The sequence below is a fragment of the Protopterus annectens genome, chromosome 6.part0, assembly GCF_019279795.1.
Source record: "Protopterus annectens isolate FY-2018-M chromosome 6.part0, PAN1.0, whole genome shotgun sequence".
NCBI classification, from domain to species: Eukaryota; Metazoa; Chordata; order Ceratodontiformes; family Protopteridae; genus Protopterus; species Protopterus annectens.
The window spans coordinates 1,062,562,657-1,062,579,920 of NC_056737.1; the positions used below are offsets into that span (position 1 = coordinate 1,062,562,657).

Here is a 17,264-nt window from a genome sequence, read left to right on the forward strand (position 1 = left end):
AACTCCTTTGATGCCTTTGCCTGTGATTGAGGAGCCATTTAAGAGGGTAGCTTTGGATATTGTGGGGCCTCTGAGTACCCCAAGTTCCACAGGGAAAAAGTATATCCTAGTGGTAGCATACAAGATACCCTGAGGCAGTGGCTCTGTCCTCCATTGAGGCAGAAAAGATGGCAAATGCTTTGTTAGAGATTTTCAGCAGGGTAGTTTTCCCAAAAGAAATACTGACTGACAGATGTGCCAATTTCATGTCAGACCTGCTGGCTTGTCTATGGAAGTTCTGTGGGGTGAAGCACCTGAAGACCACCCCCTACCATCCACAGACTAATGGTCTTGTTGAGAGGTTAAACTCTACAATCAAGTCCATGCTATGGGCATTTGCAGACCAGTTTAAGAGGGAGAGGGACAATATTTCCCCCATATTTTGTTTGCTTACAGAGAGGTTCCTCGGGAATCCACAGGGTTTTCACCCTTTGAGTTGTTATAAGGGCATAGGGTGAGGGAACCTCTAGATTTAATTTGTGATGAGTGGGATGGTGAGTGTGAACCTCTTAAGGAGTCTATTGTGGCAGATGTCCTAAACCTCAGGATAAGGCTCATGGAACTCATGGGTTTGGGCCAGGAGAACCTGGCAGAAGCCCAACAACAGAAAAAGGTGTGGTATGACAGGAATGCTCGAGCTAGAGAGTATGCTGTGGGGCAGCAGGTAATGGTTCTCGTTCCTGTCAGACACAGCAAGCTGCAAGCAGCTTGGGAGGGACCCTACAAGGTGGTAAGAAAGGTAAGTGACGTCAACTACATGGTGGAACTGCTAGGCAGGAGGCAGGGGCACAAATTGTAACATGATGAAACCTTACCAGGATAGGGAGGCCCTTGTGCTGAGTATTTGCAGTGGATTGCAGGAGGAGTCTGAGGGAGATCTGGTGACTGATCTCAGTGAGGCTCGGACTGACACCTAAGCAGAAGGGGTAGCAATGTCCTAGCAGCTATCTCCTACCCAGGTTCGAGAAATCCAAGCAGTGTTACAGGAGTTTGGGGACATGTTCACTGGGAAACCAGGGTGCACCCACCTGGTGCAACACCAGGTGGATACAGGACCCCAAAGGCCTATTAGGCAGGCCCCTTATAGGGTGCCAGAGAGAGTCAAACAGACTCTGAGGGAAGAGATATAGGAAATGTTGGAACTAGGGGTAATTCAAGAGTCCAACAGTCTCTGGGCCTCTCCAGTGGTGCTGGTGCCAAAGAAGGATGGCAGCACCAGGTTCTATGTGGACTACAGGAAATTAAATAGTCACACAGAGTCAGATGCTTACCCCGTGCCTAGGACAGATGAGGCCCTAGAGCAGCTGGGTGGGGCTAAGTATCTTACAACTGTTAATCTTACCAAGGTTTACTGGCAGGTGCCCTTGACTCCCAATGCTAGAGAGAGGTCAGCCTTTGTGACTCCTTTGGGCTTGTATGAGTTCACAAAGATACCCTTTGGGATGAAAAATGCCCCAGCAACTTTCCAGAGGCTGGTAGATCATATCCTAGCAGAAGCAGGAAGGTTTGCCCTTGCTTACCTAGATGATATTGCCATCTACGGCCATTCCTGGCAAGAGCACATTCAGCATGTCAGGGAGGTGCTGGGCAGACTACAGAGGGCAGGGTTGACCATTAAGCCCAGCAAATGTCAGGTGGGTATGGCAGAGGTCTCCTACCTGGGACATAGAGTGGGGAGTGGTATGATTAGGCCAGAACCTGCCAATGTAGAAGCCATTCAGGCATGGCCTGCACCTGTTACCTAAAAACAGGTGAGGGCATTCTTAGGGACAGCAGGGTACTACAGAAAGTTTGTCCCCAGTTATAATTCCATAGCTGCTCCCTTCACAGACCTTACAAGGAAGAACAGGCCAGGTATGGTAGTGTGGACCACAGCATATGAGCAGGCATTGCAGAAGCTTAAAGAAGCTTTGGGAGAATCCCCTGTGTTAGCCAGTCCAAATTACAACAAAGAATTTTTTATGCAGGTGGATGCTTCAAACCATGGAGTGGGAGCTGTACTTAGCCAGATTTCGTCAGAGGGAGAAGAACACCCAGTGATTTATCTCAGTCGTAGACTCCAACCCAGGGAAGAATCCTATGCAGCTGTAGAAAATGAATGTCTAACCATAGTGCGGGCACTGCAGAAACTTCAGCCTTATCTGTATGAAAGAAAATTCACTGTAGTGACAGATCACAACCCCATAACTTGGTTACACAGAGCCAGCCAGCAAAATGCCAAGTTGCTAAGATGGAGCCTAGGGTTGCAAGCATATGATATGTCAGTGCAGCACCACAGAGGGATTAACAATGCTAATGCAGATGGGCTCTCAAGACAGCGTATGGGGTAAGGTATACTCAGATAGACCTAACCCTTTCAAGCAATGTTTCTCAAGGGTCACTTGAAAAACTAGCTTAAGTTCTCCAGGGGGGAGATATGTGAAGATAGGTGAAGGCTGCCAGCCTAGCCAGATAGAATTTTGTAGATAATTCTGTCATTTGTAAATATTAATGTAAGCCACAGGCTTGTTGTCTTAAATGTGAAAAGACTGCATTGGATATTGAACTGCAAAAATGTAACAACAGTGCACTCTGCTGTAAGAAAGCTAAGTCAAGCATTTTATGACTGTCTTCGATGTTAGAATTCAGAGCCAATATGTCTAGAGGGAGGCATCCTGCCTATTATTTTAAGGCCAGAGTTAATGGCTAGAATTTGCATGTATAAATGTCCTTTATTGCTGTGGTTTTTAACCAGGTGTAAAGAATGTAAATGTAGTTTCTGTTAGCCTGGGAACACCAGAGAAGTGTGAAGAATGATGTCATGTGACCCAGCTCTGTGTTGTCAATTTAAAGAGAGAGAATCAGAGAGCTCTGAGCATTTTGTCTATTGAACATCCAACATCACAAGCACTGCCTGTTTCTATATGTAAGTTATTTAGAACTGTTTTATCTTAGAAATAGCTAGAAATTAGGAAGATTAGACTGTTTTTCTGTGCTGTCAGAACTTTTCTACTGTATTATTTTAAGTATTTCTGTGTGATCTCTGAGCTCTTGATTAGCACTGTGTAGTAAGAAGTATTTATTTATTTAACATTTGTTAACCGGGAAAGTCCGACTTGGAACAAAGCCAATTTTCAGCGGAGGCCTGGGGAGAAATGCTCCAGATGCATGTCTTTGTAACGTGGGAGGAAACTGGAGCACCCGGAGGAAACCCACACGAGCGCAGGGAGGACATGCAGACTCCACACAGAAGACACCCCAGCTGAGAATCGAACCAAAGAACCTCTTGCTGTGAGGTGACAACGCTACCGCTGCACCACTACGCAGTCCAAGTATTGTCTTGTGTTTTATTATTTATTATTAAATATTTTTAAACCTTTCAACTGTGGCTATTTTGTGTAGAGATAATTTAAGCTCTAAGAGTACATTGCATGTATGTGATGGTACTGTACCAAGTCACTCTAATAAGCCTTGACTGTTCAGTCACACTTACCATTTGGATAATAATATTGCACAGTAATAATTGGACACCCTTTCAGAAGGGCCTATGAGTAGCTGATATAAGTGGGTGGTGGCAGTGGGTACTACCTTTTAGACTGGGCAGAAAAGGGGCACAGCTGGAGAACCAGTACCAGCCGTCCCCAGGAGTGTCTGTGTGGTTGTATAAACTCTTATCTCAATGTGTGTGTGTGTGTCAGCTACTTGGGCATGGACATGAAGTACTGGTTGGACCGAGAGGATGCTGGAGGTTTTAGCTTGCCCACTAGGCTGAGATCTGGACCCTATAGCTGTGCCAGTGGGGAGTCTTATTAGAGACCTGGAGAGAAAGGGAGAAACCAGCCCCAGACTGACTGTGATCTATGTGTGCTCTTAAGGGAAATTGTACTTTACTATGTGTGTATTTATTATCCTTTCCCTATATGGATGCCCCTCACTGGTGTTAGTGGTCAGGATTGAGGCTCCTTGATTGCTGGGCCAGTGCACAGGTGTCACAATTATCAAGAACATTTACGTTGTTAATGGGCCTTTTCATGTCTGCTTGGTTAAAACTACTGAGACAGTAAGCTCCACCATCACATTCCTATAAATTATCTACGTACCATAACTCTGTAACACACAAGAGACTAAAAGCTAATAAAATAAAAGAACGCAATCAAGACAGCAGCACGAACTAGACCATGTTTTATTAAGCGCTTTCGTCAATAATAATACTTGACTTCTTCAAAATAACTCAATATAAAATTTTGTCATCGTATAAAGCCAGGCAAAATCATGTGACAATCAATTAAGCCATTCATAAAATACTGTTCTTAAAGCAACCTTATCAAACATATTAATTTTCTATCCTAATACACACTCCAAAGCATAAAAATGTTTTCAGTTGTAAAAAGAACCTATTCACACATTACATATTAACAAGTCCTGTAACAATGGTCTTGCTCTTAAAAGTAACCATAAAATAAATTGAAATTAAAATTAAAATAAGTTACCTAATACTATGAACAATCTTTCCTCACAATATATATACTAATTAATATCAACAGAGCTGTCATAACTGGTCAAGCTTTAAATTATAATCAAACTAAGCCCTACTCAGCCAAAATACCTTAATGGCTTTTTATAATAGATGTTTATATATGAAACTTAGCGTTCAATTTTAAATAACTTGTAAGGGAAACAACATCATTTATACAGGGTGGGTTAGTGGCATTCACTCTAAGTTGCCACATGAGTTCTTTATATTCTAAGAACAAGTCCATAGGACCACCCCTACTGTTATATTCAAATTGTTCTGTCACCATGAACCTAAATCGATGGTGGGGCAATCTATTAACATGTTTGGCTAAAGCATTGTTAACATTGCCTTTATTGATGTCATAAATATGTTGGTATAGACGTTGCCTGAATGCATTTTTTGTTTTCCCTATATAATAGCTTTTGCATTTTTGGCACTTAGCTGCATATACAACATTTTTGCTACCACCATTGCTTTTCTGGTTCAGCCTAACAATCCCATATTGGAGAATTATAATACTATTCCCCTCGCACTGGCATTGCGTGCAATGTCCGCATTTGTTCATCTGTCCTTTTCTTTTATGTCTATTACTCCCTTTATTCTGTTCTGACACATTTTTGAAACAAATGTCTTTTTTGTAAACCACTATAGGCTTCTCCCCTGTTCTTCTCCCTACTTGATCATCACCTCTGAGGATAAACCAGTTCTTACTCTGAATGACTTTAATTCCTGAAAACTGGGGATTGTAAGTCAAAATCAGTGCATTTTTAAATGATGTATTTCTATCTATGTTAAATCCATTGTTAGAAGCTGTAGCAGGATGGGACTTCTCATCCTGCACTCCTGTACCTAACAATGGATAAAAATGGCCGATTGTTCTCTTATCCATGACCTTGTCTATAATAGGCTATAAAAACTGAACTGGGTACCCTCTTTTCACCAACATATCCTGTAACACATCCCTTTCTTTATGAGTGTCTTCAAGTCACTAACCATGTGTGCCAACCGCACCCCTTGGCCCTTGACCAGTGACATTTGTTGGTATAATGGGTACCACTTTCAAAGTGTAAAAAGGAGTTTGAATAGGTCGATTTTCTATACACCAGAGAAACAAAGTTCTTAGCAACTCTATCTTTAATGATCTGAATGTTAAGATAGCTAATCTCCCACTGTGTCAAAACAATATTAGCAAATATGGAGGTGCAAGCTGCCCCATGGCAACCGCTGATATTTGTCTAAAGAATTGACCATCAATTGTGATAAAATTATTTTCTAATATCAACTCCGTCAAGGTCCTAAAAGTTAAAATCCTAGAATGTGTAAAATTAGTGTGCCCACAGAGGAAGTCGTAAAACATCTTGATACCTTCATCATGTGGGATGACATTGAATAAATCTTTGATGTCCATTGTCACTAGTATGAGGTTGTCACCATATAATGCTTTTTTGATCTTCCTTAAACAATCCCATGAATCTCTAATACTGTATTGAAATGTTTTAGGGATGGTTTTCAAGTGAAAGTCTATGAATTTGGCTGTAGTCAAAGTTTTTGATGCTCTTGCATCAACAATAGGTCTGAGGGGTGAGTTTCTAGTGTCCTTATGGATCTTAGGGATTCCAAAGATTGTTGAAATCCTTGGATTGATCCGTGCTAAAAAATTTAATTCAGCATTTGTGATCTGATGGTTCACGAATAAGTCATTTAAGGCTATGTCAATATTCCTATAGGCAATGTTAAGTTCATTCAATGAAACTTCCTCATAGCCATCACCATAAAGGAACCCTAGCATTTTATCAACATATATCTGTTGATCCATAACCACTAACCCCTTTCCCTTGTTGGGTTTCATAACCCTAATTGACCTATTGTTGGATATGTTTTTCAACAAATAGCGTTCCTTTCCAGTTAAATTGTATTCTTGTGTAAATACCTTCCTATTCCTACAAAATATTCTGATATCATTCATGCATATAAATTCAAAAAGTTGGAGTGTGGGGTACAGGGGGGATTAAATACACTTGGCATTTTGCTCAACATAACATTGTCAGTAGTATGTACATAATTCATGCCAACATTAAAATGCAATTTCCTAAAAATGCAATTTCCTAATATAAAGCATGAAATCTAACAAAGTTTTATCAACCTGAGCATTTCTTGTTGGTACAAAATTGAGCCCCTTTTGAAATAAATGAGGCCATTCCTTAGTGACCTGTTGACTGCTCAGGTTGTAGATTTTAAAGTCCTGATACTCAATGTATACAATATTATGCTCATCTTCAAGTAGATTGGTGTTGTCATAAACATTAAAATGTAATGCCATTCCATGGCTCCCCCCTCCCTGTCCCCCTCTCACGGAAGCCAGTCCCTTGATTGCGTCCATTCCAGTAAGTTCTCGTCTGTTGCCAAGTGTTGTTGTAATCCTGCTGTCTCTGATTGCTTATCCTTTCCGATCTCCTCAGTGGTACACCTAAAGGGACTCCTTCATGACAATTATTCTGGCTGTGACTTTCATTAAATCCAACCCCTTCCTCTTGTTCACCAACAAAAATATTATCATTAAATACATACTGTTCCTCATTAAATAAGGTGGGGTTCTTTTCCTTGGGAAGACGGAAAGCTTGACCTGCTTCATATTCCATCTTATCCCTCTCCAGCTTTTTACTTTTTTTGTTTTTAATGTTACTGATAGTTTTGTCTACATTTACAAACACAGCCCTGTATTCATTCTGTTTTAAACTAAAACACAAGTCTTTTATTTGCTCGTTCAAAATGTTAACAGATTCTTTTAAATTGTTTAATTTCTTATCATTATCCCTTACCAGAGCTTCTAATAGCTCACATCTGTGTCAGTTGAACATTGCGACTAGCTCCCTGTGTAATTCTGATCCACTCGCCAGGCCATTGGGAAATTTCCAACAACGAAGACCCTTGGGAACATGTTTGCTTCTTAAGCATTCCCTCAGGTAGTTATTTTCCACTTGAAGCTTTCTCAGTTTTAACACATCAGCTTCCAAAGCCTTAAGTTGCTGGTCTAAAGTCCTGTTTGTTACATGCTGCTGTGTTTGTGAAAACACACAGTCCCCTTCTTTATTAATCCAGTCCGTTAGACAGAAACCAAGTTGAACATCCACCTGATTAGTGGAAATCACTTCCTGATGCCGCCCTTCCACACTCGATGTGTTGGTTGCACTCACACCAGCCTGGTTTACATAAATGGGACTCCTCTGTCCTGGAGGAATTAAAAATGATTGGGACCCTTACAAAGAATGCATGCCCTCCTGCATATTAGCTCCAAAAGTAGTAGGAAGCGGATGGCAGTTTCTCCTAAAATCAATAAGTTGTGTCAACACCTCGATGAGTGCCAAAAGGTTCCCAGTGGTTTTAGCCAATTCAGTACTGGAACCACCAGCTCCTGAAGCTCCTTGTGTGTGGTTCTCCATACGCAATAAACTTTGCAACACATGAAACACTAAAAGCTAATAAAATAAAAGAACACACTCAAGTCAGCAACACAAACTAGACCACATTTTATTAAGCGCTTTTATCAATAGTAATAATACTTGACTTCTTCAGAATAACTCAATACATAATGTTGTCATCTTATAAAGCCAGACAAAATCATCTGACAATCAATTAAGCCATTCATAAAATACTGTTCTTAAAGCAACCTTATCAAACGTATTAATTTTCTACTCTAATATACACTCCAAAGCATAAAAATGTTTTCAGTTGTAAAAATGACCTATTCACACATTACATATTACAAGTCCTATGACAATGGTGTTACTCCTAAAAGTAACCATAAAAGCACTTAATAAAACGTGGTCTAGTTTGTTTTGCTGTCTTGAATACATCCAATAACTCCCTAGGTAAAAGATGAGTATCTTACAAGAACAAACACATCACTCCAGTCATGACTTAACTCCCTCTAATGGAACACTCACTCACGATGTCAGCAAAATTTCATATATTCGTCTTCCCCCTATAATTTTTGAAAACAATAAATTGCTATATATTCCATTTCAAGCAGTGTTTCCAGTCATGCACTACTGAATCCTAAACATCTTTTAATAGAGATGTCCCCCTAAGCATATTTAAACCAGCTGTCAGACTGTAACTGATGTTGTGCTAGTGTGTACAGAGTAGCCATCTGGGATCAGGGAAAGCTGTAGCATAATCTTTCCTTAGTAAGCGAGGCATACAGTTACCACTTCCATCCACCCACAGTCTTCCCCCATAGTCTCCAAAGCGAGAAAATGAACACATCATTAATGACCATCTACTGCCCCCCCCCCCCTCAGCCACCAGATAACGCAGCACCTCCAGGACAGGACCGGCCTTCCTTCAGTCATACCCACCAATTAAAAGGAAGAAGGGAGCAGAGAAGTAGTGGAGAACATAAACAGAAAACAAACACATTTAAGTTGAACTGACAACAAGGAGAAGCCTAACGGGACCAATTAAAGATCTGGAACAGTTACTCCTGTAGTGCTGCAAACTAAATTCAAAGTTTGGCTAAGAATAAGCCAGAAAGTTCAGTAAGCCTGTTTAAAGTGAAAGATATCTGATGGCAAGCCAAAGAAATGGTCTCAAGTCCTTTTCTATTTACATTGAGCCATCATGTCTGTCGGCCTCACAGTCATTCAGTGTTTAGATAACATGAATGGTTCTGGTAATTTCCTTTTGTGCTAATAAATGATGACTCCCTGTTCACCATGTAGTTAATGTGATTTGTTCCTGGAATAGAACAGAAGGTGCAGACTGATGTAGCTTATCCAAGGCAACTGATGTAACTTATCCAAGGTGACTGATGTAACTTATCCAAGGTGACTGATATAACTTATCCAAGGCGACTGATGTAACTTATCTAAGGCACAGACAGATGTAACTTATCCAAGGTGACTGATGTAATTATCCAAGGTGACTGATATAACTTATCCAAGGCGACTGATGTAACTTATGTAATGCACAGACTGATGTAACTTATCCAAGGCGACTGATGTAAGTTATCTAAGGTGCAGACTGATGTAACTTATCCAAGGCGACTGATGTAATTTATCCAAGGTGACTGATGTAACTTATCCAAGGCGACTGATGTAACTTATCTAAGGCACAGACTGATGTAATTTATCCAAGGTGACTGATGTAACTTATCCAAGGCGACTGATGTAACTTATCTAAGGCACAGACTGATGTAACTTATCCAAGGCGACTGATGTAAGTTATCTAAGGTGCAGACTGATGTAACTTATCCAAGGTGACTGATGTAATTTATCCAAGGTGACTGATGTAACTTATCCAAGGCAACTGATGTAACCTATCTAAGGCACAGACTGATGTAACTTATCCAAGGCGACTGATGTAAGTTATCTAAGGTGCAGACTGATGTAACTTATCCAAGGCGACTGATGTAATTTATCCAAGGTGACTGATGTAACTTATGCAAGGCGACTGATGTAACTTATCCAAGGCGACTGATGTAACTTATCTAAGGCACAGACTGATGTAACTTATCCAAGGCAACTGATGTAAATTATCTAAGGTGCAGACTGATGTAACTTATTCAAGGCGACTGATGTAATTTATCCAAGGTGACTGATGTAACTTATGCAAGGCGACTGATGTAACTTATCCAAGAAGACTGATGTAACTTATCCAAGGTGACTGATGTAACTTATCCAAGGTAACTGATGTAACTTATCCAAGTTGACTAATGTAACTTATCTAAGGCACAGACTGATGTAACTTATCCAAGGCGACTGATGTAACTTATCTAATGCACAGACTGATGTAACTTATCCAAGGTGACTGATGTAAGTTATCTAAGGTGCAGACTGATGTGACTTATCCAAGGCGACTGATGTAATTTATCCAAGTTGACTGATGTAACTTATCCAAGGCGACTGATGTAACTTATCTAAGGCACAGACTGATGTAACTTATCCAAGGTGACTAATGTAACTTATCCAAGGCGACTGATGTAACTTATCCAAGGCAACTGATGTAACTTATCTAAGGCACAGACTGATGTAACTTATCCAAGGCGACTGATGTAAGTTATCTAAGGTGCAGACTGATGTAACTTTTCCAAGGTGACTGATGTAAGTTATCTAAGGTGCAGACTGATGTAACTTATCCAAGGCGACTGATGTAACGTATCCAAGGTAACTGATGTAACTTATCTAAGGCACAGACTGATGTAACTTATCCAAGGCGACTGATGTAAGTTATCTAAGGTGCAGACTGATGTAACTTATCCAAGGCGACTGATATAATTTATCCAAGGTGACTGATGTAACGTATCCAAGGCGACTGATATAATTTATCCAAGGTGACTGATGTAACTTATCCAAGGCGACTGATGTAAGTTATCTAAGGTGCAGACTGATGTAACTTATCCAAGGCCACTGATGTAATTTATCCAAGGTGACTGATGTAACTTATCCAAGGCAACTGATGTAACTTATCTAAGGCACAGACTGATGTAACTTATCCAAGGCGACTGATGTAAGTTATCTAAGGTGCAGACTGATGTAACGTATCCAAGGTGACTGATGTAAGTTATCTAAGGTGCAGACTGATGTAACTTATCCAAGGCAACTGATGTAACTTATCTAAGGCACAGACTGATGTAACTTATCCAAGGCGACTGATGTAAGTTATCTAAGGTGCAGACTGATGTAACTTATCCAAGGCGACTGATGTAATTTATCCAAGGTGACTGATGTAACTTATCCAAGGCGACTGATGTAACTTATCCTAGACGACCGATGTAACTTATCCAAGGTGATTGATGTAACTTATCCAAGGTGACTGATGTAACTTATTCAAGGCAACTGATGTAACTTATCCAAGGCGACTGATGTAACTTATCTAAGGCACAGACTGATGTAACTTATCCAAGGTGACTGATGTAACTTATCCAAGTTGACTAATGTAAATTATCTAAGGCACAGACTGATGTAACTTATTCAAGGCAACTGATGTAAGTTATCTAAGGTGCAGACTGATGTAACTTATCCAAGGCGACTGATGTAACTTATCCAAGGCGACTGATGTATCTTTTCTAAGGCACAGACTGATGTAACTTATCCAAGGCGACTGATGTAAGTTATCTAAGGTGCAGACTGATGTAACTTTTCCAAGGTGAGTGATGTAATTTATCCAAGGTGACTGATGTAACTTATCTAAGGGGCAGACTGAAATAACTTATCTAAGGCGACTGATGTAACGTATCAAAGGTGCAGACTGATGTAACTTATCTGAGGCGACTGATGTAACTTATCCAAGGTGACTGATGTAACTTACAAAAAAAGTGGTAATGCACCAAAACGAAAGCAATAAATCCTTCAAGGTGCAAAATAAGAGACGAGGATATATACCACAACCGAGTTTTATTGTCCAAAAAGTAAAAGCACAAGCCAAACAGCGTAAAAACATAAACGCCCTTAACATACACCACAGCGTTTTCATCTTGTTTAATAGACCTCATCAGATAATCACCATTACAAATAGAACCATATTTATAGTAAAACCATTTAAGTAAATGAAAGCTTGTTATGCTAATTAAATAAGATTTAAAGAAACACTTGCATAAAAATATTGGCAAAGGGACTTCTTCTCATATATATGTCTTAATTCATTTAGACAATGAAATAAAACAGTGTATTTCGTTCAGTGTGTGATTGTTAAAAATCTTTTTCTTAAAATACCTTTTAAAAAACTTGATATTTCTGCTTGTTTTTGTATTTAATATACAATGTTCATTCACTGTAAACCTGATATAATGCCAGTCCTTATGAATTAATGCCATCTAGTGGCCACTTTGAAAATTTTTTCTCTAACCTTAAAGGTTAGCTGCCCTTAATTTTAATAAAGGTTTTATGGAAATGAATTTGTTTAAACCTGGGGGTTGGTCTGCTTGGAGAGTTATTTGCCACCATAACTCTCTAAATTCAATCATATCTTCCCAAGGACCCCCCTAATGTTGACTTTAACTTGTTCTAAAACCATAAAACCATAAGTGGCATCTTTACATTCTTCACTATGTTTAAAAAGGGCATTGGTTTCTTTCCTTACTAATATTTCATAAGTATGTTCATATATCCTCTTTTTGAGTTTCCTTTCTGACTTACCCACATAAAAAGACCCACATTTTTTACAGAGGGCTAAATATATTATCCCCTTAGTTTCAGAATTGTAATATTCTAAACTACAAATCCACCTGTTCCTACTATCTAAGTAATACCTCTCAATGTTAAGAATATAGGGACATTGATTACATCGGCCACATTTATAGGTACCCTGCCTACCCTTATTAGTCATCACTCCATGTTTATTCTCTAAAATACCCTTAATACTACTAGAGCTTTTGTAAATTATTTTGTGTGAGATATTGGCTAGATTTTCTATATCAGAAATAGACACAAATCTTTGCCATTCTCTCAGGAATATCCTTTTAACATAATTATTTACACCATTATATTCTAGTATTAAGGCTTGTTCAAATTTTTCCCCTTGTTCTTCTCTATTACCTTTGTCCAAATTAATGCCGTTATTCATAATAGGTTTAAACTTAGTTCACCTTCCTTTGACCACTTCTTCTCTAAACATGGTTATAAAATTCAAAGGGTACCCTCTCTCCAAAACCATCTTTTGAAGTAGCTCACATTCCTTAAAAAATTCACTTTCTGCACTTGTCATTCTGCTACCTCTCACAAATTGTCCCTTAACAATATTCTTCTTACAGTGCATGGGATGTGCACTTTCATAATGAAGAAAGGAATTACAAAACGTCGGTTTTCTATATATTCTACTTTCAAAATGTGCGCCTTCTTTGTATATTTTAATATCTAGGTATACCATTTTATGTTCAGAAATGTTATGCGTAAACTTTAAAAATTTAGTTGTATTATTAATATAACTCATAAATTCATTCAATTTATCTTCACCTGCAGTCCAAAAGATTACTATATCGTCAAGAAACCTACGATATAGTGTTCAACAATCTTTATACTTTGTATTAAAAATTTATTTTTCTTCCCACTCGATTAAAACTAGGTTAGCATAGGTGGGAGCGCAGGCTGCTCCCATTGCTACGCCTTGCGTTTGTTTGTAAAATTCACCATTGAAATATATAAAATTGTTTTTTAAAATTAAATCCATTAACCATATACAAACTAGTTTTTCATTATGTGTTAATGCCCTGTCTTCATATACAACATCTTCCAATAATTCCATCCCTTCATTATAGGGTATGGAGGAAAAAAGGTCAATTATGTCTATTGTTACAAATAAAAGATTGTCATGGTATAATTCATCTGAAACTTCTCTTAATAAGTCCCAGGAGTCCCTAAGTACTGTATTATTGCTAAGCCAAAGATTTTTTAGTTTTTGATCAATATATTTAGCCATACCATACGTTTTAGACCCTTCTGCTGATACAATTGGTCTAAGTGGGGGATCCCATACACATTTAATGAATATTGGGTATACCAAAAATAGTAGGTGTTTTAGGTTTGTCTACCTTCAGATATAGAAAGGTGTTGTGGTCTATCAATTCCTCATATAACAGTTCTTTTAAACTGTAATCTATTACAGCCTGCGCTCCCACCTACGCTAACCTAGTTTTAATCAAGTGGGAAGAAAAATACATTTTTAATACAAAGTATAAAGATTGTTGAACACTATATCGTAGGTTTCTTGTCGATATAGTAATCTTTTGGACTGCAGGTGAAGATAAATTGAATGAATTTATGAGTTATATTAATAATACAACTAAATTTTTAAAGTTTACGCATAACATTTCTGAACATAAAATGGTATACCTAGATATTAAAATATACAAAGAAGGCGCACATTTTGAAAGTAGAATATATAGAAAACCGACGTTTTGTAATTCCTTTCTTCATTATGAAAGTGCACATCCCATGCACTGTAAGAAGAATATTGTTAAGGGACAATTTGTGAGAGGTAGCAGAATGACAAGTGCAGAAAGTGAATTTTTTAAGGAATGTGAGCTACTTCAAAAGATGGTTTTGGAGAGAGGGTACCCTTTGAATTTTATAACCATGTTTAGAGAAGAAGTGGTCAAAGGAAGGTGAACTAAATTTAAACCTATTATGAATAACGGCATTAATTTGGACAAAGGTAATAGAGAAGAACAAGGGGAAAAATTTGAACAAGCCTTAATACTAGAATATAATGGTGTAAATAATTATGTTAAAAGGATATTCCTGAGAGAATGGCAAAGATTTGTGTCTATTTCTGATATAGAAAATCTAGCCAATATCTCACACAAAATAATTTACAAAAGCTCTAGTAGTATTAAGGGTATTTTAGAGAATAAACATGGAGTGATGACTAATAAGGGTAGGCAGGGTACCTATAAATGTGGCCGATGTAATCAATGTCCCTATATTCTTAACATTGAGAGGTATTACTTAGATAGTAGGAACAGGTGGATTTGTAGTTTAGAATATTACAATTCTGAAACTAAGGGGATAATATATTTAGCCCTCTGTAAAAAATGTGGGTCTTTTTATGTGGGTAAGTCAGAAAGGAAACTCAAAAAGAGGATATATGAACATACTTATGAAATATTAGTAAGGAAAGAAACCAATGCCCTTTTTAAACATAGTGAAGAATGTAAAGATGCCACTTATGGTTTTATGGTTTTAGAACAAGTTAAAGTCAACATTAGGGGGGGGGTCCTTGGGAAGATATGATTGAATTTAGAGAGTTATGGTGGCAAATAACTCTCCAAGCAGACCAACCCCCAGGTTTAAACAAATTCATTTCCATAAAACCTTTATTAAAATTAAGGGCAGCTAAGCTTTAAGGTTAGAGAAGCAATTTTCAAAGTGGCCACTAGATGGCATTAATTCATAAGGATTGGCATTATATCAGGTTTACAGTGAATGAACATTGTATATTAAATACAAAAACAAGCAGAAATATCAAGTTTTTTAAAAGGTATTTTAAGAAAAAGTTTTTTAACAATCACACACTGAACTGTATCATTGAAGTACACTGTTTTATTTCATTGTCTAAATGAATTAAGACATATATATGAGAAGAAGTCCCTTTGCCAATATTTTTACGCAAGTGTTTCTTTAAATCTTATTTAATTAGCATAACAAGCTTTCATTTACTTAAATGGTTTTACTATAAATATGGTTCTATTTGTAATGGTGATTATCTGATGAAGTCTATTAAACAAGACGAAAACGCTGTGGTGTATGTTAAGGGCGTTTATGTTTTTACGCTGTTTGGCTTGTGCTTTTACTTTTTCGACAATAAAACTCGGTTGTGGTATATATATCCTCGTCTCTTATTTTGCACCTTGACTGATGTAACTTATCTAAGGCACCTACAGGTTAAGTGAATGTTACTGCTGCTCCAGAGAGCGACACGTCTGAGTTAGATGAAGAAAACAAAACCACCTGTGTGATTGCCTGCAAATCCTGATAGCCATCTGAAAGGCTGATCATGTCACACTTGTTTGCACGAAATAATCATTGTTACATGGGATTCTTTGAAATCCCAGTTTAACAGTATTTCCAGGGAGCCAGTGAGCAGTCAGAATTCTTTCCTTAATTGAGTAAGATTCACATTTAGCTACTATTGGCTTCAGTTATTTTACCATTAAATGCTATAGCAGGAAAAACGTTATGCCCCCCTTCCAGCCTGATTGACTCTGGGGGAAGCTGTGCTCATTCAGTGATTTTATTTGAGGGAAGATAAAAAGCAATGGGTTATGCTCTTCCTTTTTTTTTCTAGAATTCCTGTAAGACATAAGTTCTTTCTTTGTGACCTGTTTCCCAAATCAATCAATCATCTTGCTTTACATCTATTCTAATTTCCTTTTGATCAATTCCAGTCTCTTTTTTGAGTCATTTAAATCAACATCCACATCCACCAAATGATCAGAGTGTATGTTTAAAGTCTTTTTAGTGTCTTTTTTAATGTATTTCTGAAGAGTAGTAGTATTTTATTACAGTTTGAAAATGGTTAATTCAAACTGCAGAAACCTTTGTTTATTCTTTGCAGATGGAGAGTTCTCCTTTTTAGCTTTACTTGCCCACAGGATTTCTCCATTATCGGGTATGTCATTATCACTGATCTTTTAGCCCTGTTTTCTTGCATTAAACAGATTCTTGTGTAGGATAGATAATAAGTTACCACCTTAATTTCTCTGCATACCCCAGGCTGTTTTTAAGTTGACTGAAGTTCCTATATTCTCAGTATTTATATTCAGTGTTTCAGTGCTCCGTAACCAAGGTCCTTTTACAGCTACTATCATTATCAGAAGTCCCTCACTGCATATTCTAATAACAGATACTTCTTTGTGGGTTGCAGAGACCACCTCAACTCCTCCATGGTCCATGGAAAGGGGGTATCCACAGGAGATGAGAGAAAGGCTTCACAGAAATTGGATGGTGATAAAGGAAGTGTCCTGAAAACTGTAGAAGGGGAGCTAAGACCAGAGCACCTCCAACTCATGCAAATCTGTCTGTGATATGGTATGTAAATAAAAGAGGAAACATGACCTCCTACCTGTATAGCTGGGTGATGTTTGGCAGTGGGCCAGAGATGGGACATCACCCTTACAGCTGCATGCAACCCAAAAGAACTAAATGAACTGTTGGATTCCATAAATTGTAGCACCAGTCCACTTTTTAAGATAAGGATTGGGGGAAGCTGACAGTTCCTCAAATGTAACTTTTTT

The 17,264-nt window shown here is 38.2% G+C and overlaps 1 protein-coding gene across 3 annotated transcripts in view; it reads left to right on the forward strand.

Annotated features, from left to right (window-relative positions):
- LOC122804679 (exportin-1-like) overlaps positions 1–17,264 on the forward strand; it is an 873,344-nt gene that overhangs the window by 789,814 nt on the left and 66,266 nt on the right. The window lies entirely within an intron of this gene.